The following is a 27,500-nucleotide window of genomic DNA, read 5'->3' as shown; positions in this document are numbered from 1 at the left end:
ATTATTTTATTTGAAATATTTGTACAGTTACATGTTTATGTTTATTAATAGGGCTTAGAATATTCATGCATGAATAAGGTTCATGGTCATTTAAATATGCATACAACTTCACAGCATTGTATGTTTATCTGCATGAACTCATCACAAGCAGTGTACTACTGTATTTGGAATCATGTTATGCCAGTCGTTAAAACTGTTATGGCATGGCCATTATGATACGCGAAGGTCCGTATCTTTTCTTTATTTGCAAATAGTGCGATAGGTCTTGTGTTTTTGTTCGAATTCAGACACGCGGTTAACAGTTTATGAATACTTTTCCTCATCCCTTTTTGGATTAATGTAAACAGGTTTTGTATAGTAGGATTTGGCTGAACGCATTGTAGCCGTGTGCAATTTCGTCCAACAGGCTTCGAGAGGAAATAGAACATCAGATGAATGGTATTAAATTGTATTAACAATTTATATTGCATTGATTACAAAACTTATATAATTCGTTCCATTTATTGAAGGTTGGTAATTCATTTATTCTCTTTGGATTGCTATTTGGCTTCAAGTTCCCTGAAGAGTTGTTCTCCAGCTCAATTTTTTTTTCTTTTTTTGCTAAATCGATCCTGTAATCAACTGGATAGACATCGAATAAAAACAATCTTTTGAAAATATTGCAAAACTTTTTCTTTTCAATTCAACAGCAGAGTAATCATGCTTTTCTTAGAATATATATATATATATATATATATATATATATATTATATATATATATATAATATATATATATATATATATATATATATGTGTGTGTGTGTGTGTGTGTAGGTCTGTTTTCAGTGAATTTGGTATATATATTTTTTATATAGATTTTGTAGTGTTAACATCAAAATGGGAGTCCCTCCTCGTCTCTCCAAACGTGTTCGGCAATATGTTATCTCATCAGAATATATAATAGAAAAAGGATTGAACTTATGTGATAGTTCTTCATTGTGCAATTTCTTCCTTCTCATATTACCTAATCACCAACCTGAACAATAACAAAAAAATTAACTAAACTTGATGCACTACATCATCACACCAAATTTCAAAGTTGTTGATGGGAAGATGTAGGAACAAATAGATAACCAGTTTTCTCCATAGGAAATTTTTATTGTCCTATCATGCAAAAAAAAATTAGAAAATAAATAAAAAGTAAAATGTAAAATAAAAAACTAAAGCCGTTCAAAACCTACTTGGTACTGTGACTATTTTCCATTTGTGAATTCAAATATAAAGTGTCGAAATGTTTTATAAATTTTATAACGAAGAGATATGGAAAGGGTTACTCATTTTCAGACTATTCCCGTGAATGGAGTCTCAATATTGTTAACTGTTTTACTGTTTGTGCAATTGATTTTGTCGTCAGATGTCAATACTCATATTTTTACGTCTACTCGTATTTTTTTTGGGATCCTTTGGCCATCCTTATTAGAAAATAATGTTTGTTATCACTGAAAGGAGGGAAATTATTGCCATTATTTTTGTTTAAAACTTCCATGCTGTTTGAAATACCAAAATCAATAAATATCTCTTTCTCATATGCATTTGATCCAACAATTTTTTTTTTTCACAAGTGCGTCTGCTACTGTCTGTTTTACTTGTTTTACAACTTTCATTTTCGTTCAGTTCTTCATTTATCAAAATGATCCCAAAGGCACATATGAATCAACCTCTTCCAGCTTTCGCATTCCATCTAGTTCCATTTCTCTTCATAACTGGTATCCACTGTCTAATATTTCCTCTTGCGTACTGATAAACTCTTTTATTGGTCTTTACAACTTTTCTTCAATATCACCAATCAGCCTAATGATGTATGCAATAATCAAATCTTTATACTTTAACTTTACTCCTAAATCTCCTGTCGGTTTTTTATGATTTCCAATAACAGTGTACACTTGATCAGAAAATTGTCTGTGTAAACGGTGTCTGATGTTTACCGAAAGAGTTCACGAAGTGCTGGTGTCGTTGAACAGTAGTGTGGGGATGCATGGCTGTGGCTGCTTCGGAAAGTGTGCGAAACCTTTGCGTTCTTATTTTTACAGAAATCCACGAATGAGTAAAACCCTTAATTATCATATCGCCTTATGTAGATTGTTTGGACATGAATACTAATGAAAATATATTTACATTATTGATTGCTATCATATATGTGAGTTTCATCACCAACCTTGAAATCCCTCATCACAAGCAGCATGTTATTCGAAATTTTGTTCCGCCATTCATCAAAGCTGTCTGTGCTTGACATTCGTGACACGAATAAATATATTTGCTCATTTTAGCAGTTGCAGATATTATGATAATTTTCATGTTTTCGTTCGAGTACGGATATGTTTTGAAAATTATAGACTCTTATTGGTCATTTGCGTAATAAGAATTTGTAATGAAAAAAATAAGGAGATTCGTAGATGAGATAAAAAGGCTAACATGAGTGAAGGAATGGATCATATTATTTTGAAGTAGTTTAGTTATGTAGATATAATGAACGACACTAGTTTAGAGAAAAGACTGCAATTCAGGTCTTTGATTATATAGGATTCCATTGATTCGTAGTTTATAGGTTGTCTGTTCGGCAGAAAATCGTTTGACGAATTTCAATAGAAAATAAAATCATTTGCAAAATCAAATATCGAATGACAGAATGTTTTATAAGGAAGAGCGATGTGCGAATTTGGTTGTTTGATTTGTCATACTTTGCTTTGTTTTGGATTAATTGCAAGAATTGCTTGTTTTTATCATTCATAGGTAACCTAGCGCACATCACATTTGATATTGGGGATCAGACCACATTGCGAAAAATTGTCTTTAAATTTAAAAAGTCGATGATGTAGTATACAATTTTTTAAGCCATGTGTATTACATAACAGCAGCCATATTTTGAGGAAAATTACGAAAATCCTGTTATGCTCTGACTCAATCATAAGACTTGACAACCGTATCTGAAGTGAATTGCGCCAGCAAATGTTATGCATTGCAAAAGGCATTCGTATTATGGCATGGAGATGTCTGAAGGGCTTGGCAAAGCCACATGAAAATCAATTTTATGAAACCCTCTTCAAAGGAAACATCATAATGCTTCTCTCGATGTGGCATTCGTCTTGAAGTTCATTGGGAAATATTCAGGAGGTCTGTGGCTCTGATGTTGCAGACATTTAGAATTATTCATATATTTTCGTATTTTTGTTTTTCGGTTGTTTTTTAAAACTTTTTGTTGAAGTTGAAAGTTAGTCATGATTAGTGGTAAGACTTATTTTAAGTATGGCTTATTATGCAATGTTTTTGGTTATTTTGCCAATTAATTAGATTGTTTTTCTAGTTATATTTTCATATTTTTGATTGTATGACATTTTTACTTTACGTCTTTTATCTGTTTAATATGTTATAATCGATACATGTTACTTTAAAGATTCGATCACTTGTGACCTTTAGTGTGACGCGAGATCATTCAGAATCCTTTATTCTTCGGCCGATGCATTGCCGAGACCATTGTCTGGATTGCCTTCTATTTCAATTTCCATGAGATTAAGAACCTTCGGGAGATCTGTAATGTAATAGCTGTGACTGTCATTCTTCATTGCAGGTGTAACTAAAGATATAGGGCGTTGGTATGAATGTAGGCTACTTATTTCAGAGCGTACATACCATTTATAAGTATACACAAGTAATATATATATATATATATATATATATATATATATATATATATATATATATAGATAGATAGATAGATAGATAGATAGATAGATAGATAAATAGATAGAAATAATATATATAGATATAGAGATATAGATATATATATATAATATATATATATAGATATAGATATATATATATATATATATATATATATATATATATATATATATATATATATATATATATATATATATATATATATATATATATATATATATATGTATATATGACGAAAACAGGATTAACCTTTTTCACATTTGATAGTTGGTGTTGACACGTATTTCGAATCACTTGAAGTGACTATTCGCCAGAGCTACATTTGTTGAACGATGGACTTGCACATCAAAATAAAGACAATGACAGTGAAAATTTGATATAAAAATATATTTGGAAATTCAGAAAAATTAAGTAATAAAGATTGATAAAGGAAAAATTTAAGATTCTTTGAAATGGAAAATTCTGAGGAAAGTGTTAAAATACATGAATGGTTTTTCATAAGGCTTTAGATAATTCATTACGATCTCACGAAGCTTTCGGTTCACTTCTTGCAATATTGAAGTCTATTCTTCACGGCCGTTATTTCTCGATCAAAACAGGCTAAATTGTTAGGCTTACTCTCCCACTCAGATAATGTAGATTTGTCAACTGTATTGATCTCGGGTTCGAGTTCCTTAAGTAATAAATGTAGTGGGAGTCTTAACATTAACCGCGAAGGATCATATATATATATATATATATATATATATATATATATATATATATATATATATATATATATATATATATATATATATATATATACACACACACACACACATATATATATATATATATATATATATATATGTGTGTGTCTGTGTGTGTATTAATCTCTGTATATTATACATAGACCTGAAGTAGTTCCTCAGTTATTGTAGCTAATACCTGAAAAGTATAATACTTGCGTTAATCTCTCTCTCTCTCTCTCTCTCTCTCTCTCTCTCTCTCTCTCTCTCTCTCTCTCTCTCTCTCTCTCTCTCTCTCTCTCTCTCACTTTTATTCTTTGTGAGCTTATGAGTATCCATTAGCGTTCCTACAACTTTTCCCTTCCCAATTATGTTAATGAAGATTTTGGTGATAATTGTTATTACCATTACTTACGATCATCTGTGTCTGTTTCCTGGAGAAAAAAAGGAAATTCCCCTTATGATTTCGTCTCTCTTATTGGATTATATATCACTCGTCGAAGAAAGAAATTTTGTTCCCGTGATTCTCAGTATTAGCTGAATATTAACTGTATTAATGCATTCATTAAATTACCGGCATTTTTTTTTTTTTTATTATCTTCCCCAACTTTATTGCGATGGTTGTTTTGATAGACGTATGTTTGTATGTCTGATTTTGTGTTTGTGATTCGCATAACTCAAAAACTGGTTGGCCGATCTTCATGAACTTTGGTGGGATGATTGATCACGGTTCAAGGACAATTTGATTAGATTTTGGTAGTGATAGGCAAAGGTCATAATGAGTTCAAAAAAGTTTTTTTTTTTTTTTTTTTTTTTTTTTTTTTTTTTTTTTTTTTCTCTCTCCTTTGTAGCCAATTTTTATCCGATTTTCATGAAACTAGTGCCAAAATATGCATAATCCAATTGCTTACCTCGTGATATACGTGATATCTGCTCTCGTGAAATTTGGTGGGATGATTGGCCACGGTTCAAGGACAATTTGATTAGATTTTGAAGGTGATTAAGTCAAATATCGAAGTCAAGGCAATTAAAAGGTGAAATACGTCTTTTTCTTATACCAATGAGAAGTTTTATCCGATATGCATGAAACTAGTGCCAATATGTGCATAGTTCAACTGCCTATCTTGAAGTATACACCATGATATAGGCGAAGGTATGCGCTCTACCGAGTGCCCGTTCTATAGTCCATTTCTTTTAGCGAGTCATATTTGCACGGACTCGCAACGGTGCCCTTTTAGCTCAGAAAAGTTTCCTGGTCGCTGATTGGTTAGAATTATCTTGCCCAACCAATCAGCGATCAGGAAACTTTTCCGAGCTAAAAGGGCACCGCTGCGAGTCGGTGCAAATATGACTCGCTAAAAGAAATGGACTATAGTTAGTCGTGTTTTCGTATAGCTTACAAATGGAGGTTTCAAGGAATTTGAAGACTAACAACTTTCTTTATTTTTGCTTCAGTGTGATGAAAAGAAGCAAGCCCCAACAATTAACATGAATAGTAAAAAGAAGAAAAAATGCTATGTTGAAGCCCCTTCTTTACGTGTGCTTTCTTTAATGCAGATGTGTTCGTAGATGCAGTCTATTTGGCGCTGTTCGGCGTCAATGACCTTAGATGTCAGGATACCAGAAAACCTCAAATCAATCAATCAATCAATCTACTTGACGCTGAAAATCAAAATTCTATTATACCGCATATTACAAAGAAACCACTCGAGGAAAGGGAAAGTATTACATGGGTAACAAGTGAGCAAGTCCTGAACGCGGACATGGTCCTCGTAGAGGACATACCTCCGCACGTGACCTTGACCTTCAGGTGACCTTGACCTTCACGTGACCTTGACCTTCACGTGACCTTGACCTTCAAGTGACCTGCTTGACTTTTGACCTTCAAGTGATCTTTGTTCATTTGCCACTGATACTTAATATGACATTGATATAATGCACCAATATGACCTTGACCTTTGACCTTTATAAATTTGAACATCACCCATGGGTTGCGCCTGGACTAGGACTTCCCTGTTGGCTTATGCAAAAGTCAGTGCTTTATTTCTGTCTCTTGATATGGCCACTTATGTCATAGTGACACCAGTGACCCCTGTGACCTTGACCTTGGGGTGACCTTGACCAAAATTTAATCAGTTCTTCCATACACATTGGGGAACTACTTGGCCAAGTTTGAAGTGATTCCGTGTAGAAATGTGGCCTCTACGTTGTCCACAGACAGACAGACAAACAGAGAAACAAACAAACAAACAAACAAACAAACAAACAAACAAACCGAACCGAAAACATAACCTCCTGGCGGAGGTAAAAAGTAAAAGTATTAAGGAGAGACTGAAGTGATAGAAGTATGGAGAGAAGCCGAAAGAAAGAAAAACTGTGACTTTGGCTTCTGTATTTGAAAATAGCTAAGTCATTCAGGTTGTTCAAAATCTTTTTCAAAAGTTTTAGGTTATCAAAACTTTTATGGAATGAAAAATGTCGCCGGCAGAAGTGGGGGGAATTTTGATTCAGAAGAAAATTACACCTAAGTGTTATAATCTTATTATCCTCTATATGATTGGTGTGGTAGATATACTTACACTATGTACGGAAATCCATTGGGTAATATACTTGATAAAAGCCGATTTTGCATACATATTACCAAACCTCATTATTTTTTTCAGGTGATTTAAAGGAACCTGAATTCGTTATGAACCAGTTTTAATTGGATATTATGTAGTGGGAGTTTCCTGAATTAAAGTTTTCGGTCGTAACGTTTATAGAACGACTATAATCTTTAGAAATATTCTTGGAGTTGTGAAAGTCGCTGTTTTTTTTTTCTTTCTTTTTTGCCAGTCACGGAATTTTTCGTAAATGGTTATTCCCTAAAATCGTTTAAAATTATACAATGTTATTGATTTTTAGTTATCTGTTATATGAGAAAGTGATACATTACGTATTAATAGATAACCTCACACAGTACTTTGCACTCGTCATGAATCTAGGAGGGTTACAAGATGGTTAGGTTTGATAATTACTTTTAAGTAAAATTTCTCATTTTGTTGTAAAGTAGGACTTGAGAATTTCCTCTTGTGTACATAATCATTGAGGGATTTCAAGGATATTTTGATTATAGCTTGCACAGAGCATCATTTTGGTTTGTCAATTTAAGTGAAGCAATGTGGTCGCTCGTCACTCGTGAATAGTAGGGTAACCCTTGCTAGTGCTGCCCACCGTAGGCTGCTTTCATACTTATGTGTTTGATGGTTTTTCCTTACTAAAGCTCAGGGGACATGTTGATAGTGGCTTAAAACTTTTGTATATGATTTAGTATATTTATGACGAACCATACATAAAAGACAAAGGTAAGGAGCAGTTTATTTCATCTTAATTTGTTGTTTTCCCAAGCAAAGTCATTTGACGGCTCTTTTTAGAGAAAACATTTGTCTACTTGACGCTTTCACACTCAAATTGCGTTTCGTATATTGTGAAAAAAAAAATCTAGTACAGATTTTGGTATTACATGTCGCTTGTAAACATGTATCACTTTGTAATTGTTTTGAACAGATTTAAATTATCCAAATCAATTAAGTCACGTTGTGTAAAATGTAAAGTATTGTGGTAATAACTTTTAAGTAACTTCTTTTTTAGATGATTTATAAGATGGTATAATAGGAAATCCTTTTATTTCCTTAGTGACTTGAGCAGTCAACAGCTACAGGAGATCGCCCCCAGAGCGTTTGTCGGACTCAGAAACTTGACGACACTGTAAGTATTGTACTTGGTATGATTACCTTACATCTTTGAACATCAAACAGATATGGCAGTGCCTTTCATGTTGTACTCAAAGGTTTCAGATGATAGGATGAGATCTTTAAACCCCAATTCCTTGCATAATGTTGGCATTTATTCCTATATTTAGTTGTTTATTTGATTATTTATTTACTTAAGTATTTATCTATTTACTTATTTGTCGCTGCACAAGAAACTTACAAGCGTATAAGTATTGCATGCAGTTTATATCGTTTAACCAGGTAATAGTTTTGCAAAGAAATTTTCCTCTTGAATGTTTTTAATAATTGTGTAAGTTTCGGGGCAAATTTTAGTAAATTTTCTCTCAAATATGTTTTCACTATGGAAGAGAGTCATTTCACAACCCCTCTTAGGCAAGGGAAGAGTGATAAACATTACATGTGGTATTTCCCCTCTTCTTACAACTCATTTAATTCGTATTCTTAGCTTCCCATCGTTAAAAGGAAAAATAACATCTTTTTTGTAAGGGATCATATTAGAGAGAGAGAGAGAGAGAGAGAGAGAGAGAGAGAGAGAGAGAGAGAGAGAGAGAGAGAGAGAGAGAGAGAGAGAGAGAGAGAGATCATAAAATGCATCATTACGGATGCAAAAAAACTTCATCTTTCATACCTGGTTTATAAATGTTTTTATGTTTAATGTCTGAGTCATTTTACGGTTTGAACATACATTATTCATAAGGATTCTCATTTCTTGTTTTTTTAAGATTGTCCCCAATTTACCAAAATGAATATCGTTGTTCATCAAAATTGTGATTGTGTGATTAATCCAAGATCATTAGTCAAGAAGGCAACTGTGCTTGTCAGGTTTTGATTGGAATTAAACCACTTAACGTCAAAAGGGTTGCTGTGTTATTGTAAGCGATTAAACATCACCTTTCAACACTACATGATTAAAATATTAACTGTTCGAGTGAAATCAAATAGTAAATAAATTTGGTAACTCGAGACGTGTTCTTGGGGGAATATTTTCTTTATCAGTTTTAATTACCTTCACCAACTGCACCCCTGTAAAGCCACTTATTCATTTGTAGTGGTAATTGCCGAGTATTCACGGAAAATAAACGATTTTATGATTTCCCCTTTGTTTTGAAAGTTTCCGAGGGTATCCAATTTCAAGGATTTCATAGCGTGAATTGGCTTTCAGAAGAAAAGATAGCGAATTAACATTGAAATGATGTCGGAGGATTTTTGAAAAAGTTGAGGCTTTATTTTATTTTTGTTTTTTTTTACGCATATCATGCTCGAGTGCAATTTGAAAAATTAAGATGTAATTTGCAGATTAACCTATAAACATCAAAGCTAGGTTGTATAACTGAGCCTATTTGCCAGTCTCGTACAAAAGGGATCATACGAATGAATCTGTCATCTGAATGAATAATAGAGATATGATTTTCTTCATCTTTTAAAACAGGTTACTCCTTTTATAAGTTTAGATGAAATATCAAGCTTCTTATGGATAAAAGAGCATAAGTTTGAAAAACTGAGAAATAGTAACCTCTGCAAAAAGTATGATAAAGGATCTTGGAAAAGGCAAATCCTTTAAAGTTTAAAGCTTAGAAACTCAAGGTTGAAATTGCTCTCTCTCTCTCTCTCTCTCTCTCTCTCTCTCTCTCTCTCTCTCTCTCTCTCTCTCTCTCTCTCTCTCTCTCTCTCTCTCTCTCTCTTTCGTAATCTACGCAAGTAGCTTTCGTTGCAGGCATGTTCTGAACTTTCAGTAAAGAGGATTCTTATCCTCTTATACCCTTTGGACTTTGATATCTTTAATTTAATCCTTGAAATATCCGCGAGTAACAACATGTATTGGGAGACGCTGAATTCTCAAGCTATTTTTATTACCTCTGTTTTTATATGTTTGTGTGTTGATCCTTATGGTAAAAGGATTTTTGAAAAGGAATCTGTTGGATCTCAGAAAAAAACAGTGGATCAAATACTAAGAGTCCTGGATTGCGGGGATACGAATCGAACTGAATATATACATATATATATATATATATATATATATATATATATATATATATATATATGTATATATAAATATATATATATATTATATATATATATATATGTATATGTATATATATATATAATATGCGTATATTTATGTATATGTATATATATATATATATATATATATATATATATATATATATATATATGTATATTTATATATTTATTTAAATATATATATGTATATTTATAGATTTATTTAAATATATATATATATTTATAGATTTATTTGAATATATATATATATATATATATATATATATATATATATATATAATTTATATATTTAATTATATATATGTGTTTTGTGTTGTCAATGGTACCAGTAGATTGGGATTGTGCATGTATTGTACCACTATATAAGGGTAAGGGAGGTGTGCGTGAGTGTTGTAATTCCAGAGGTATTAGTTTGTTAAGCGTAGTTGGAAAAGTGTATGGTAGAGTAATGATTAATAGGATCAAGGATAAAATAGAGAATGCAATCTTAGAAGTACAGGGTGGTTTTAGAAGAGGTAGGGGTTGTATGAATCAGATTTTTACATTAAGGCAGATATGCGAGAAATATTTAGCAAAAGGTAAGGAGGTGTATGTTGCGTTTATGGATCTGGAGAAAGCGTATGATAGAGTTGGTAGGGAAGCAATGTGGAATGTGATGAGGTTATATGGAGTTGGTGGAAGGTTGTTGCAAGCAGTGAAAAGTTTCTACAAAGGTAGTAAAGCATGGATTAGGATAGGAAATGAAGCGAGTGCTTGGTTTCCGGTGAGAGTGGGGCTGAGACAGGGATGTGTGATGTCGCCATGGTTGTTTAACTTGTATGTTGATGGAGTGGTGAGAGAGGTGAATGCTCGAGTGCTTGGACGAGGATTGAAACTGGTAGACGAGAATGACCATGAATGGAAGGTAAATCAGTTGTTGTTTGCGGATGATACTGTACTGGTTGCAGACACAGAAGAGAAGCTTGGCCGAATTTGGAAGTGTGTGTGAGAGAAGGAAGTTGAGAGTTAATGTGGGTAAGAGTAAGGTTATGAGATGTACGAGAAGGGAAGGTGGTGCAAGGTTGAATGTCATGTTGAATGGAGAGTTACTTGAGGAGGTGGATCAGTTTAAGTACTTGGGGTCTGTTGTTGCAGCAAATGGTGGAGTGGAAGCAGATGTACGTCAGAGAGTGAATGAAGGTTGCAAAGTGTTGTGGGCAGTTAGGGAGTAGTAGAAAATAGAGGGTTGGGCATGAATATTAAGAGAGTTCTATATGAGAAAGTGATTGTACCAACTGTGATGTATGGATCGGAGTTGTGGGGAATGAAAGTGATGGAGAGACAGAAGTTGAATATGTTTGAGATGAAGTGTCTAAGGAATATGGCTGGTGTATCTCGAGTAGATAGGATTAGGAACGAAGAGGTGAGAGTGAGAACGGATGTAAGAAATGAGTTAGCAGCTAGAGTGGATATGAATGTGTTGAGGTGGTTTGGCCATGTTGAGAGAATGGAAAAGGGCTGTCTGCTAAAGAAGGTGATGAATGCAAGAGTTGATGGGAGAAGTATAAGAGGAAGGCCAAGGTTTGGGTGGATGGATGGAGTGAAGGAAGCTCTGGGTGATAGGAGGATAGATGTGAGAGAGGCAAGAGAGCGTGCTAGAAATAGGAATGAATGGCGAGCGATTGTGACGCAGTTCCTGTAGGCCCTGCTGCTTCCTCCAATGCCTTAGATGACCGCGGAGGTAGGAGCAGTAGGGGATTTAGCATTTTGAAGCTTCATCTATGGTGGATAATGGGGGAGGGTGGGCTGTGGCACCCTAGCAGTACCAGCCGATCTCGGTTGAGTCCCTTGTTAGGCTGGGAGGAAAATAGAGAGTAGAGGTCCCCTTTTTTTTTTTTTTTTTCTTTTCATTTGTTGATGTCGGCTACCCCCCCCCCCCAAAATTGGGGGAAGTGCCTTGGTATATGTATGTAATTATATATATATATATATATATATATATATATATATATAATTTATAAATTTATTTAAATATATATATATATAATTTATATATTTATTTATATATATATATAATTTATATATTTATTTAAATATATATATATATATATATATATATATATATATATATATATATATATATATATATATATATATATATATATATATATATATTTATATATATATATATATATATATATATATATATATATATATATATGGGTGTCATCGATGTTAAATTTCAAACACATTTTGTTATACGAAATTTTTTTTTTTAATAACTTTGTTTATATAGATGTGTTGCAATATTCATTACCGTCGCAAGTGCCTCTATATCTTCTGGCGTTGTGTGAGGGTATTTCTTGGTCCTGATTGCAACTAATTTTTCTTTTCCCTAGTTTAATGAGAGATTTGTATCGCACTTTCCCGTAGAATAATGTAGACTTCTCTTTCTGAATAAGAATCGCAAGGTTTATATTAATCTCCCTTATATATCTTGTAGGATAAAGTTATATTATTATGAAGAAGCAACTTTTCTTCAAAATACTCATTACTGTATAGTTATTTGTTCTGACACTAATACAAACCCATACGATCTCGCTCACACACCAGTGTGTCTGAGCCACTTGTCCGCTCTCTGCTCCCGGCTCTCTCAAAAGACTTGGCCATTGAATATTTTCATTCTTATTCTCTTTTAAGTTTGCGTGTTGCTTCTGCCGTCCATCGTGCGGCCTTGTCCAGGGCCTAAAGGACACTCTTTAGGGACCTTTATGTCCTCCGTCGAGACCGACCCCCATTCGTTGTATCCTACCTGCTGAGGACGGTGCTGTGACCAGGGTAACACCTGTGAGGAATGTAGGTAGTGGTCTGCCTTCCTGTGGGAGAGATTAGGGTGTTGGTGCAAGAAGTCCAAGAGATATTCCTCGCCTTTTGGGTCCTTGAGGGCAAAGAAACCTTGGACATCTTGGTCTCTTCTCAAAGCTCATGCTCGGTCTGTCTCTTCCTTAGGATTGGTCGAGTAGGAGCTATGAGCAGCTAACTCTTTAGACAACTCAGGGGCTCCAGGAACGTTGCTGCTTCCCTTAGAGAAGCAACTTCGCCCCCTCCCTTTGGGGTATCCGCTCTCTCTGATGTTTCGCAGGTTTGGCTGTCGCTCGGGGCTACAGGGCCGCCTTCTAAAGACATTGTGGTTGAGCTCTTTCATCGCCGGGCCCAGAGAAGACCTTACCTGTGTCCTCCGAGGTAGAAGTCCTCTCTTTCATGAGTGCTGTCATGGACACCCTTGCTGTCTGCGAGACCCACCTTCTGTCTTCTCCTGCCCCTGCTAGTCGTGTGTGGCGACGAGACTAGCGAGCCTGCTTGCTGCCCCAACGCTTACTTTCTGCTAGTGACGATGAGAGCTCTCGCCAACAGAGGATCTCTGTGTCTTCCAGGGACCGCATTCTCATGCATTCGTCTAGACGTTCGTCAGGAAGTAGCGCTCCAGCTCCAGATATCGATGATCATCTTGCCATTCTCGCGCTCATGATTACCGCTTCATTTGTGATCGTCACCCGCTGGCTCGTGCTTGTCAATTGTCATCTTGTGATCGTCACTTTCCAGCCCGTGATTGTCCCTCTTCTGATCGCTGTTTGTCAGTTCATATGATTGTCGCTCACCTACTCAGCATTCACCAGCTCCTAGATGCTCTATCACAGCCCGCTATTCCCCAGCTCGTAGTTGCTTATCCCCTTTTTGATTGCCATGCTACTCGCCAGCTCGTTGTATGCCAGCTTGCCCTTCACCTTTCAGACAGTCCCATGCCAGATGCTTGGCAGCGTACTACTCTCCTTTTCGCCTCCCGCCAACTCAACACTTCTAAACTCAAAGCTAGCCAGGGCGCCGCTCCCCTGTTTGCCGATCACCAAAGCAACGCTCACCAAAGCATCACTCGCTGGCTCGCCAATCACCAATGCGATGCTCGCCAAAGCGTCACTCGCCAGTGTGTTGCTCGCCAACGCGTTTCGGTATGCTGCTCACAAACTCGTGATCGCCACTCACCAGCGCTCACCATCTCCTGTGCAAGATCACTGCGTGTCTGTGGGTGATCTTCACGTTCCCGAGCGCAGTATGCATTATTTTGCTCGCGATCGACGAGCTCCTGTGAGTGATCTCAGTTTTTCACCTCGACAGGCTAGGGATGAGCATCGAAGACCACTAACAGTCATTATGGAGCAGCCTACGCGTTGCCAGGGCTCGCTGACAAGAGCAGACACCCTATTCCCATCCTGGAGTTTAAGGAAACCTCCCAACAAGTTTCCATCTCTCAGAATATCCCTAAAGGACCATGTAAGAGGATCTTCAGATGCCTTTCCGATATGACCCAGGTAAGCAGCATCATCACAGTTTCAGGTACCAAGACAGCGAACTCCACCTGTAGGCTTCCATTCAGACACTCTGGACCTGTCTACTGTGGGGAAACTACCATCATGGTTCGATACCCTGCTCAAGGTGATCAGGCAGGTTGTTGCAGACGACCTAGTCAGCGCAGCCTTCCAAGCAGACAGCAGCAGTAGTTTCTACGCCCAGGATCCCTTTGGAGAAATTGGTCTTTTCTTCTTTTCCTCCAGTTTACCCTAGGAGAAGACCTGTCTCTTTCTGGACCTCGGACCCCCTGATGTTCATCGCGCCCATTAGGAGGCCCTATGAAGCTGTGAGAGGTTTGGCGAACATTCAGCAAGACTTTTCGCGTCTTCAGTTGACATCGGTCCTTATCACAAAGATGAGAGAAGACTGTGGAATCCAACTCCTCCTCTGGCTGACCTCCACCATCCTCGTACAAGCTACGGTTTGGGATCCTCTCGGGAGATCACCCTCATGCCTACTTTCTGGCCTTCACAGATCGAAATTGTTCCACGAGAACTTCGACCCATCTGCAGGCTTCCGGATGATGATCTCGACAGGAGGACAGGAACCTTCCAAACCTTCCCTGCTGGAAGCGTTCCTGCCACCTTGCAGAGAATCAAAGGACACCAAGATGGTGCCCAAGATATGAAAGCAAGGGCAGCTCTTCTGTAAGAGAGAGCCTGAGTGTTCTCCCCAATGGCAGGAGCGACTGCAAGCGACATTCCTTCAATTGACGACCCCGGCCAACCCTGGGCTATTATAGCTACTATAGGTGATCTCGTAGGTGGATGATGACTTGGACTTTGAGGAATACTATCTACCCAGGGCTGCAGGTCCTAAGTTCAGCTCCGGAGATGAGCACAAGGAGTCTGAATATGCCTTTTAGCAAGTCTTAGCCTACATAAGGGGCCTCAATGGGTTAGTTGACCCGGAGAGGGCTCCTAAAGAGGGTAAAGACAGTCTTAGACCATGTCTACAGTACCCAACAACCACTCAAGGCCAGCAGCCCACCAACCAAGCTCCTCTCCCCTCCTTTGGTCCAGGAGAAGAGATACTACGAGGTCATGGACAAGCCCCTTCCAGCTTTGTCTCTAGACTCCTCCGTAGAGTTCCTCTCGAGGTGAGTCTCGTTCAAGACTATTTGGGCTCTCAGCCTCCTTTTTTCTACATCCTAAGCATGGAGAAGGTGGTGAAGTATGCCATGCAGGCTACTTAGTGGCTAGATCTATGGTTGGGATCAGTGGGCCACCTTGTTAGAACAGAGGATTAGTCCAAGGATTCTATAAGGAAGTCCATGGAAACATTCCTATTGTCTGGTTCTCGTACCAAAGAATTTCCCGCTCACCAGATTGTCAACCTGTGGGCGAACGCAATTCTCAGGCGTCGGGATGCAGTGATTGAAAGGTTCCGTACTGAGGTCCCCCAGGCTGAGGTTACGAAGCTCAGAAACTCCACCTTAGACGGCTTGTCTTTATTCAAGCCAGAAGAGGTCGGGAGGGTGACTGAACGATAGAGGAAGTCCAACACGAACTTCCTTCATCATAGGGCCTTGATTTCCAGGCTTTACAGTAAGGCTCCACCTGCCAAGAAGCAGCCATAGAGCACTAAACTATCGACCAGAAGGACAGCATTGGCCTTCAAAAGGGTGTCTAAATAGCTCTTTCCTGCTAAAGAACAAAAGGGCTCCAAGTCCTCAAGAGTAGGTAAAGGTAGTAAGAGAAGAAGAGTAGTTAGCTCCTGCTAGGGAGGGGAATTTTCTCACCTGCCCACCAGTGGGGGGATGCTTGCAATGCCGCTGATAGAGATGGCTGCAGCACGGGACCAATATTTGGACAGTCTCCATGATTTGTTCAGGGTATCGTGTCCTGTTCACTCAATCTCTCCCTCTACTGACTCAGGATCCAGTCCTATCGGGCTCCTACTCGAAGGGATCTGCACAGGAGCTGGCCCTCCGGGCAAAAGCCCTGACCATGTTGGAAAAAAGCACTCTCCAGAAGGTCCCTGACGGCTCTCCAGGCTTCTTCAGTCGACTTTTTCTTGTGAAGAAGGTGTCTGGAGGCTGGAGGCCAGCTCTGAACAAGTTTGGTTTGTTCTTCTGATTCAGTTCAGAATGGAGACAGCAGACAAAGACAAGCGGTAAGACCTCAGGACTTCATGTGCTCACTGGATCTCACAGACGCACAGTTCCAGATCCCAGTTCATCCGTCCTCAAGGAAGTCTCCAAATCATACACGAGAACAGTCGATACTAGTTCAGGATGCTGTGCTTTGGTCTTTCCATAGCTCCCCAGGTACTACTTACAAGGGTGTTCGTCCTTGTATCATCTTGGGCTCACAGGATCAGCATTCTTCTCGTACGATACCTCGACGATTGGGTAATCCTAGCAGACTCGGTGGCTACCCTTCTTCAGCACCGAGACAGACTGCTAAAGTTTTGTCAGGATCTGAGGATCGTGATAAACCTCAAGAAGTCATCCCTGCTCCCTTCCCAGATACTGGTATACCTCGGTATGATTATGGATACCTAATTGCAGAAAGTATTTCCATCAGACGACAGAGTACACAGGCTGAGGAAGATAGCAAGCCCATTCCTCAGATAAAAAGAGCTTACAGCCAGCAGTGGTTGTGTGTCCTATGTCACCTGGCATACCTGGCCTGTCTAGTGCCCAACTGCCACCTCAGAATACCATCTCTCCAGTGGCAACTGAAATCCAGGTGGAGTTAACACACCTACTTTCCTGTATACGTTGGTTCCCATGGGACTGGAGCAGCTGACAGACCTTCAGTGGTAGGTGGCAGACAAGAACCTCTACAGAGGGACAGACCTTTTCGTCCCTACCCTGGAATTGATGCTCTATACAGACGCATTTAAGGAAGGTGGAAGCCCACAAGCTGCACCACATGGCCTCAGGGCTATAGTCCAAGTCCAAAAGGTACCAGCATGTAAATTTCATAGTTCATGGTGGGTCATTGGCTCTGATGAGCGATAACACCACAGTAGTGGCTTATATGAACAAACAAGGCAGTACCTTTTCCCCAGCCCCTATGCCATCTAGCAGTAGAGACGTTGAGATGGACAGAAGACAACTCCGTGTCCCTATCAGCTCACTTCATTCTAGGCAAGAGGAATGTGTTCGCTGACAACCTGAGCAGAGCAACTCAGTTAGTGGGCTCCTAATGATCTTTGAATCAACTGATAGCCAACAAAGTCCTGACTTTGTGGGGTTCCCCAACTGTGGATCTGTTCGTGACATCCCTGAACATCAGGCTTCAGCTTTACTGTTCCTCAGTCCAGGACCCTCAGGCTCTCTGGCAAGATGCATTCCAACAAAGGTGGGACAACATCGATGTGTACGCCTTTCCCCTGTTCTGTATGATGAGAATGGTGCTCAACAAGACCAGAGCATCCATCAACCTATCCATGACACTCATAGCTTAGCTATGGCATCACGCAGAATGGTTCCTGGACCTTCTGCATCTCCTGATGGAGATATCGAGAGGACTCCCTCGACAACACAATCTACTCAAACAGCCACACGTGAACATCCTCCAAAAAGCAGTAATTTCTCTCTGACTTTGTACATGAAGACTAATCAGTATGTTCTCTTGCAGAGAATCTTTTCACAACAGGTTGCAAGAAGGATGTCTGAATACCTACAAAGATCCTCAGCTTCAGTCTACTAGGCCAAGTGGACCGTCTTCTGTGGTTGGTGTTGTGAAAAGGGTATCTCTCCCTTCAGTACCACTATTCCAACAATAGCGTAGTTTCTTGTGTACATTCGGGAAGAAAAGCTTCTCTCGATCTCGGCGGTGATAGGAATTGGAATTGTCTCTCCTCCTATATTGTTATGAGATTTACTTGCCCCCAGTCGGAGGTAGACCTCAGCATTGGAACGTGGTTCGTGTCCTTCAGTCCCTAAAGGGTGCTCCCTACAAACCATTACACCAAGGAACCAATCGCCATCTCACATTAAAGACAGTTTTCTTGATCGCATGGGGTTTGACCAAGAGAGTCATTGAACTTCATGGTCTATCATAAGACATCGCCCATTCAAGGGGTTGGTGCTAAGACTCAAAATCCGTGAGTAGCTGTTCCTAGATTCAGGCTCTTCCGGATTGGGAGTCTTTGATCTGTAACTGATTATTATTAATATTATTATTGTTAACTCCGCCCACCTCTTCTCATAACATAAGAAAAATAGTAAGTTCTATTGTAGAACCTTCATGCAATTTCCAACCACGTGGGAACATGATGCAATACCTAGCGTGTGTGTCATATAGCATACTTTTTAACAACATTACATTAGATTTCGTAACCAAACTACGTGAAATGAAAATTTAATTCTTTAAAATTATGTAAATTTACATATCTGGAACTGAATGAAAATATAACTAAATGAATGATGAAAGTCTTATGTAATTTACATACATTTATTTAATCTTACATGAGTGGAACTCACCTTACGAGCTAGCTATATATCTCTTAAATACACAAATGAAACACGTGAATTAAGTAATCTACTCTTATGTTAAACCAGCTTCGTAAGAATTATGTGTGTGTATATATATATATATATATATATATATATATATATATATATATATATATATATATATATATATATATAATCTGCTGAGTCATCAGCAGCCATTGCCTGGCCCACCTTCTTACTAGTTTGGGCACCAATCATATGTATACATGGTCAGTCTCGAGGGGATTGTCCTTCTTGATAGGGTGATGTCACTCACTGTCCCTTGCTTCTGTCATTCATGAGTGGCCTTTAAACGTGTATACAGTACACATTTTATTAGGCAAACACTTTCATGTAATAGAATTATACTGTTTTAGTAATTTATATGAATTCGACGAAGAATATATCCTTGATATGACAAGTATCAGCTTTGGGTTTATCCATTTATAATTGTAGAGCAAAGAGGTTCTATAATAACTATAGCAAGAGATATTGAATTCATTTATACTAAAAGCAAAACATTTCTCCCTGAAGCGTAAAGTGCAATATTTACATTCAAGTCAAATGTAAACTGATACAAACAGTTACAGTATGTAGTTTTTTTAATATTGAAACTACTGTCTGTAATACTGTCTTGATATTAGTTTCTCCTTTCATCTCTGTACAGTATATGCATATATATGTATATGTATATACTGCATCTATATGTGTGTGTGAATCTATAAGTATATGTATATATGTGTCCGTGCAAGTGTATTTAGATATATATTTGATTTGGATTTTATATTGAAAATTCATTACAAATCGGCATCGCAGAAATATGTGTATAAAGAAGATAATTTTGAATAGTTTAATGTAAAAATATATCATGAGCTGAAACTATTTCATGAAAAAAAAAAGTATGATAAAGGAAAAAAATGTTTTATGAAATGAACCGCCATAAAGCTTGAACACTGGTTCTTTTAAATATCTCGAAGGGGATACAACGCAAAAAAGGGTATGAGGAATCGTGATAAGCAAAAAGAAAGAAAACTTGAAATAAAAGCAAAAGCTTAAGGTAACGTTTGGCGCAGCTCTTCTGTTCAGAAATCCGTCCCCAGTTGTAGCATTCGTTGTGAAACGATCACAGAATATTTTGAACAAAAATCCACCTGTCCTCGATTCTTTGATACACGCTCACTGCACTTTTTATGGTTTCTTTTATCCGATGGATTGTTGGGTTCTCAAGAAACCATGGGGAGAAATAAATATTGATATGGTATGCATTATCCATGAGAGAAGATGACAAGGATTTGCGTTTGTCTCTATAATGAGGATTTCTATAAAATCCTATTGCCCTTCATTTAAAGAAGATCGTCTCCCAACTAAAAGAAATCCAGATCATACTTTCAGTCTCTACCGTTATATAAACAGGTTTTAATTTAAATTATGTCAAAATATTCCGAACAAGCAATTAAGTCTACCATCAGACGCAGCCGGTTTTGAATTAACCAGGCTATTATATCGATTTATTTCCAGCTCATGATCACAACCAAACTAGAAATTGCATAGGATTGTCTGTTATAACTAGACTTCAAAACACTAGAATGCATGACATATGCATATTACATTTCTTCTTCAGATAATATCTACAGCAATAATGTACGTTCAAAACTCATAGCCAAAAGTCAATGATTGTCTGCTTACTTGTGGAGTAATTCGAAATGTCGTTGGTCAAGAGTGTCGACTCTCCGCAAATAATCAAAATTAATATACATAGGAAACATAATGATTATAACTTAACTATATATTTATATATATTTATATATATATATATATATGTATATATATATATATATATATATATATATATATATATATATATATATGTGTGTGTGTGTGTGTGTGTGTTTGTATGTGTGTTTGTGTGCGTGCGTGTGTATATATGTATATATATATACATTATATATACATATATATATATATATATATATATACATATATATATATATATATATATATATATATATATATATTCTTATGATTTAGAGTAGTTTGGCCTTTTGTAATAGGATCAGGATAAGTAGATATTTCCTAAACCCATCAATATTCATTTATAATGAACCTCATTTAATAGGCAAGAAATGAAAACTGAGGAAGATCGACACGATGAATTACAAGATAAAACATAAGTTATGCAACCAAAAAAAAAAAAGGAAAGACAGAAGTAATACACCTGCATATGATAGAAAATAGGAGACATTTTGGTTAATACATGTCCTAAAACTGTTACAGAAGTATAATTACATTTTTCTAATTGAGAAGAAAGAATTTATAAGATTGTAAGTGGAAGGAATAAGCTCACAAGCTCACCTAGACATGCACGAACAAGTAGTTTATGGAAAGTTATAAATTAGTTTTTTTAAGAGAACCGAAGTAGCAGAACTATTGCATAAACAACGATGGCTCTGACAGCTGCACCAAGATGTTTGTTTATTGAAAGACTGACTAGGGGTCTTTAATTCCTTTTGTTGATTTTCATGTTCCATGTATAAATGTAGGCCCTACCAGCTCAGTTTGTAGGGTTTGCGATTATACGATTCATCATTTTCCATTATTGTTACTAACGTTAGCATACCGGATGTGCTCCCATATTCCAAAAATAGATTATACTGGAATACAACAAATAAGGGAGGGTGTCATTCAGAATGAGATGCCATGGTCGTGTTAGAGATGCTGAGTTCTGTATTTTCTAGATTGGGTCATCATTACCATAAAGACGAGTGCCTTCCACTCATCTGTTTTTGTAGATTGAGTAACATTATATATATATATATATATATATATATATATATATATATATATATATATATATATATATATATATATATATATATAGATAGATAGATAGATAGATAGATAGATAGATAGATAGATAGATAGATAGATAGATAGATAGATAGATAGATAGATATATGTATGTATATGTATATATATATATATATATATATATATATATATATATATATATAGATATATATATATATATATATTTATATATGTGTATATATATATATATAATTTATTTATTTATTTAAGTGTGTGCTTGCGAGCGTGCGTGTGTTTGTTTACTTGTGTAATTTAGTTAGTTAATAACATGCTTAGTCACATGGTGCTGAACACTTATTGAGTGGTAAGAGTTTTGCTTCAGCTTAGCTGTCATTAATCGACTCTACAGTGGGTGGGGAAAGCTCTGGGCAATGTGGGTGTGTGTGTGTGTGTGTGTGTTTGGATACACACAGCAGCTGGGAGTTGAGAAAATCACATGGTAACGTCATTAATAAAGGCTTAGAGATATAGAAACCCTACAATTCGAGGAAGGAAGTTGGCCTTGGTTAAAAAAAAAAAAATACACATGGTTACACACCCATCATCATCATCAGCAGCCGTAAGTAGTCCAATGCAGAACATAGCCTCAGACATGTCCTTCTACTCGCGTCTGTTTATGGTCTTTTTTTTTTTTTATGTCCGTCTATACTCGCAAATTTTCCTAGCTCGTCCATCCAATGTCTTCTCTAACTTCTCCTGCTTCTTTTGCAATTTCTAGGGACCCATTCTGTTATTTCATAATGTCCAATTATTATCTGTCATTCTCATTATATGTCCTGCCATCTGATTAAATTCTTTTCTTTTTAGAGAAGTGACATTTTACTTTTCATAATCTCATTTTGTTTACCAAAAGCTCCCCTTCCCATGCTTATTCTTCTTTTAATTTCGGTCTCATGTCCTAGGGAAACACTTACTGTCTGTCTTGAGTACGTAAATCCATTAACAATCTGTAGAGGATCGTTCATAACCCTTAATTTGTGGTCTCTTTGCCTTCTCATTGAAAATTATCTGGGTTTTACTCATATTCATTTTCAGTCCTAGATTTTTGCTTTCTCTCTTCAAATCTTTTATCATCTTTAGCAATTCCTCCCTTGATTCACTAAATATTCAGTATATATATATATATATTATACATTATACATATATATATATATATATATATATATATATATATATATATATATATATATATATATATTGTATAAATGAATAAAAGAAAACAGTGCATGTGTATAAGGGAATGCATTATTAAGAAGAGATGCTGGAGTCATTGACACTCCCAATGGACGCAGGTGCGCTTAACACCAAAAATACTTCTGGATACAATTGACTTTCGACTTTTCCCTTGGATACGGAGACAATTGACAACGAATGTAAATGTCTTGGAATGTAGGTGAAGCAGATCCAATTAGTATTCTCTTCATAACTGATGGCCTTCCATGGTATTGCCAGGCTTATTTGTTATTGAGAATTGCTTCGGCCGACATTGTAATGCTTGTGTGATACGTAATAAGTCCGACTTCATTCTAGGTCTTCTGCTATATATCTCTTTCTTACTTCATTACCTAGCCTCGTGTATGGCATTTTTACATCTTCTTTTGGTCTGTCTTTCACTTCCAGTTTTCTTATCTAATTTAGCCTGTATGTCATTCAGTTTGGTCTTACGGACTTTTCATGTCATTGAAACAATTCGGTCACTCGTTCTTATCACTTTCAATCTTCTTTACCATTATTTGTTGGGTGTTGTGGTCTTTAACTTGCATCTATCCTCTGCTTTTCAAATATCTTTCATATTTTGGTTTTTCTTCCACACACTTCCTTTTTTTCTTTGAATTTCTCTTTGTTTTTCTCTTTTTTTTATTTTCTTTAGATTTCATGTGTCGTATTATGTTCGAGTATCAATTTTCAGTTTTGCAACTATTTGGTCGCCTGAACTCTTAGGATGCGATTCTTTCTCTTTTTGAATTCTTTATAGTTCAAGTTGTAATCGATAATTCCCTTTTTAGGTTGCATTATAGTATAATATTGTTCTCTATCCTCCACTGTATAATGGTTTTTCTTTCTTTATTTACAGATACCTTATTTCTTAATTTTTTGTGGTCTGCTATGTAAAACCTTTGGTCTTTCGCGTTTCTGTCTCATCCTCTTGTTTTGTTAAAGGTTTTATAGTTTATATAGGAGATATTTATTTTAATGTCATTACTCTTCTTGAAATATTCTGATTTCCTTTTTCTTTTCCTCACTGTGGTATTTTCCCTGTTGGAGCCTTTTTAGATAAGCCTTTGTCTCTCATCTCTGTCAAACAAAACTTCCGATGCAATCTCTCTCTCTCTCTCTCTCTCTCTCTCTCTCTCTCTCTCTCTCTCTCTCTCTCTCTCTCTCTCTCTCTCTGGTTTATTTCACCTCTCAGTTTATGAGGTTTCTCCATGTACTATTATGCTATAGAATTCTTATATATGATAATAGCACCAGCATTGCTTTAACCTTTCATGGTTTTAAATATTTATGTAGTAGAAAGTTTGGGGTATCATTTGTGGGGTCTCGCCTCTTATAAGGAGAGATTGATTAGGAGATATCTGGCATTGCTTTAAAAGAGGACGAATGCTTTCTTGTTCCTACAGGAGTTCTTAGATAGACAATGTAACGTGTAATGTATGTTCGTTACTTATTGCTAAAAGTGTAAGGAAAGCTGCAACATTGTTGTAGTTCATTTCACTGACTTTTTAATTTCCTTGACATTCAAGTTGTAATTTCTCTCTCTCTCTCTCTCTCTCTCTCTCTCTCTCTCTCTCTCTCTCTCTCTCTCTCTCTCTCTCTCTCTCTCTCTCTCTCTCTTCACTTATGTTCTCAAATTTTCTCTTACGTTCCCTGCATCTGGCTTGGATGAGTTAATGTTCTTTCTTATCATATGTTTATAATGTTAACTTATGTTATGTAACATCCCTAGGATGCCACAGAGCCGCCATATAACTGGGGGATAAAACTAGCACGGTGACCTACATCACATTTACTGCAACTCAATGTTTATGATTTAGTACAAAGACGCTTTGCTAGGAAATGAAAACTAATTTTTCTTACAAAAAACGTGGGATATAAAAAATCGTCTTGAACTAATTTTCTCATTTTTTAAGCAAGCATAATTGTTAACAGCTTTTGGGTTTTCTACAATGCATTGCATTTTTTGGCATCTAAATATTGATCACCACTATAGTAGTAGATAAACTCTATATGTTGGAAAATTATGCTAAAACGTTATAATGCTTTTTTCAGGTACCTCTCGGACAACTACCTCGTGTCCCTGGACGAAGCTGTATTCACAGGACTGAGGAATTTACAGAAACTGTAAGTGTCCATTAACATGGTAATATTTTAATACTCTTATCTCTTACTCTTCGATAAGTCCTTCCAATTATTCGTAAACGTTTGGGTTTGTGGGAATCAATTTGGTGATGCCCCGTCAACAATCAGAGCAGCAAAAGTAAAATCGAAACCAGTGATTGAAAGAGTAGGGCTTTACTTTTAATCCGGAGCCGAGTGGTTTATGGAAGAGTTAGAGGCATTTAATTGGAAGTAGGTTTCGAGGGGTGTTTGTTAATTTCATAACTAAAACATACAAAAGCGTGTGGTATTTTATAGAATTTTTTATTGCATATTATATGAATGTTTTATATTTATTTGACAGAAGGAATATCGTACCTCATTTCTCAAGTCGGCATTTTCATGTCTACTAGATTTTTTTCTAACATCTTATTCATCTTATCCTTCAAATTTATTATTATTTTTAATTATCAACATAATGCTATTTATAGTTTTAAAATCTTTTTAGATCACACAACCGTCATACATTATGAAATCCTTCAAGATTAAGGATAATTTATCATACGTGAAGTCTAGAAAACATAAACATCCGAACAAATGGATCCCAGGATCACAAACTGCTGTGTGAATGACAGAGATAATAAATCTTCAGGTTTAAGATAGAATCCTGCCATATCTGGAATTCTAATTCATTGGCTTTCTTACACAGGGATCTTACGAATAACGAGTTGGCTATTTTGAGTGGACGGACATTTCAAGGTCTTCCTCGACTGGCTTACTTGTGAGTATTTCATGTTCCATGCATATTTATCTCTCTCTCTCTCTCTCTCTCTCTCTCTCTCTCTCTCTCTCTCTCTCTCTCTCTCTCTCTCTCTCTCTCTCTCTCCAGGTTCCTTTACTTTTTGTTTGTAATTGTCCCAGGCAACATCCCACCCTTCCAATTTCCCTTTGTTTACGAATGTCATTTGCATTCCCCGCCGCCATTGAAGGGAAGAGTAAAATGTCATTAGCCCTGATGGCCATCTTTGTTTCTAAAAAAATTTCTTTATGAATGTGAGATTCCTTTTATATTCACCTACTTAACTACTTCCAAGAAGTTTTTCTAGGTTGTTTTGAACGTTAGGTTATCTACTTATTTTTCCTTAGTTGACAGCCGTTTATGGTTAAATTAATGCTTTTTTTCCTGTCCTCTTCCTGATTTTATGGTAACTTTTTCGTACAAGTTTGTTTATTGCACTAAGGGAAGTTCTGTACCTGTCACTGGATTACGAGGATAAAGATTTTGATAAATATCTGTGCTGATGGTGGCCGATATGGTAACGCCCCAGACTGGGGTTCGAGTCCCGCTCAAACTCGTTAATTTCTTTAGTCGCTGCAACCTCACCATCCTTGTGAGCTAAGGATGGGAGTTTTGGGGGGAGCCTGTAGGTCTATCCGCTGAGTCATCAGCAGCCATTGCCTGGCCCTCCTTGGTCCTAGCTTGGGTGGAGAGGGAGCTTGGTCGCTGATCATGTGTGTACAGTATATGGTCAGTCTGTAGGGCATTGTCCTGCTCGATTGGGTAATGTCACTGTCCCTTGCCATTCGTGAGCGGCCTTTAAGCCTTCAAAAAAAAAAAAAAAATCTTACTAAAGCTGTGTACATTGTATTTCAGTTACCGAAAGCTTTAACAGTTCCTCCTTTTTGCTGGTTGCATTTGATATCTTCGTTTAATTGCTTCATACTCTACATACTATGGCACTAACGATTGTAATTTGTTATCCTTGAAGATTTGCTTAAAATAAATTGTAGTGAATTCACCCGGGATGGTAGATTGTAGTCTTTTAAGGTTCTAGATCTTTTCTTATTCCCCAGTACATTCCCTTGCATTTCTGCAATCTGAATGCATTGGGGTCACAGCTTGATCTTCATGGTAACAGTGCTGTAGAGTTAGACGTTCTAATTATAATTATTCTAAACTGTGCATAAATGGCTTAAAGGCAATGCTCTTGGATAAATGTCATAAGTACAATTTAATTTTCTTATTTTTCCACTGATTTTGCACATCCACATGTTGTATAATGTGTATAACGATCTTATTTTATCCTATTAACTATACGAGTTACATTTATTGTATTTATATTATTTTCCTTGCAACTTTTATGATGCGCCAAAATAAGATTAAGTATTGTGCTATGCCATAAGGGTCTTGAACTAAAAGTGAGATGTTCTGCGTCCGTATAAGTAACACAATTATCC

The 27,500-nt window shown here is 36.7% G+C and overlaps 1 protein-coding gene across 1 annotated transcript in view; it reads left to right on the top strand.

The window, feature by feature from the left end:
- LOC137620718 (G-protein coupled receptor GRL101-like) overlaps positions 1-27,500 on the top strand; it is a 111,230-nt gene that overhangs the window by 28,574 nt on the left and 55,156 nt on the right. The window contains exons 2-4 of the mRNA XM_068351077.1: positions 8,121-8,192; positions 25,215-25,286; positions 25,972-26,043. The gene's annotated coding sequence lies outside the window, so the exon portion shown is untranslated. The remainder of the gene's footprint in view (positions 1-8,120; positions 8,193-25,214; positions 25,287-25,971; positions 26,044-27,500) is intronic.

The sequence above is a fragment of the Palaemon carinicauda genome, chromosome 27 (assembly GCF_036898095.1).
Source record: "Palaemon carinicauda isolate YSFRI2023 chromosome 27, ASM3689809v2, whole genome shotgun sequence".
Classification (NCBI taxonomy): domain Eukaryota; kingdom Metazoa; phylum Arthropoda; class Malacostraca; order Decapoda; family Palaemonidae; genus Palaemon; species Palaemon carinicauda.
Note: the sequence above shows the minus strand (reverse complement) of the source record. Positions and strands in the feature narration are given on the sequence as shown.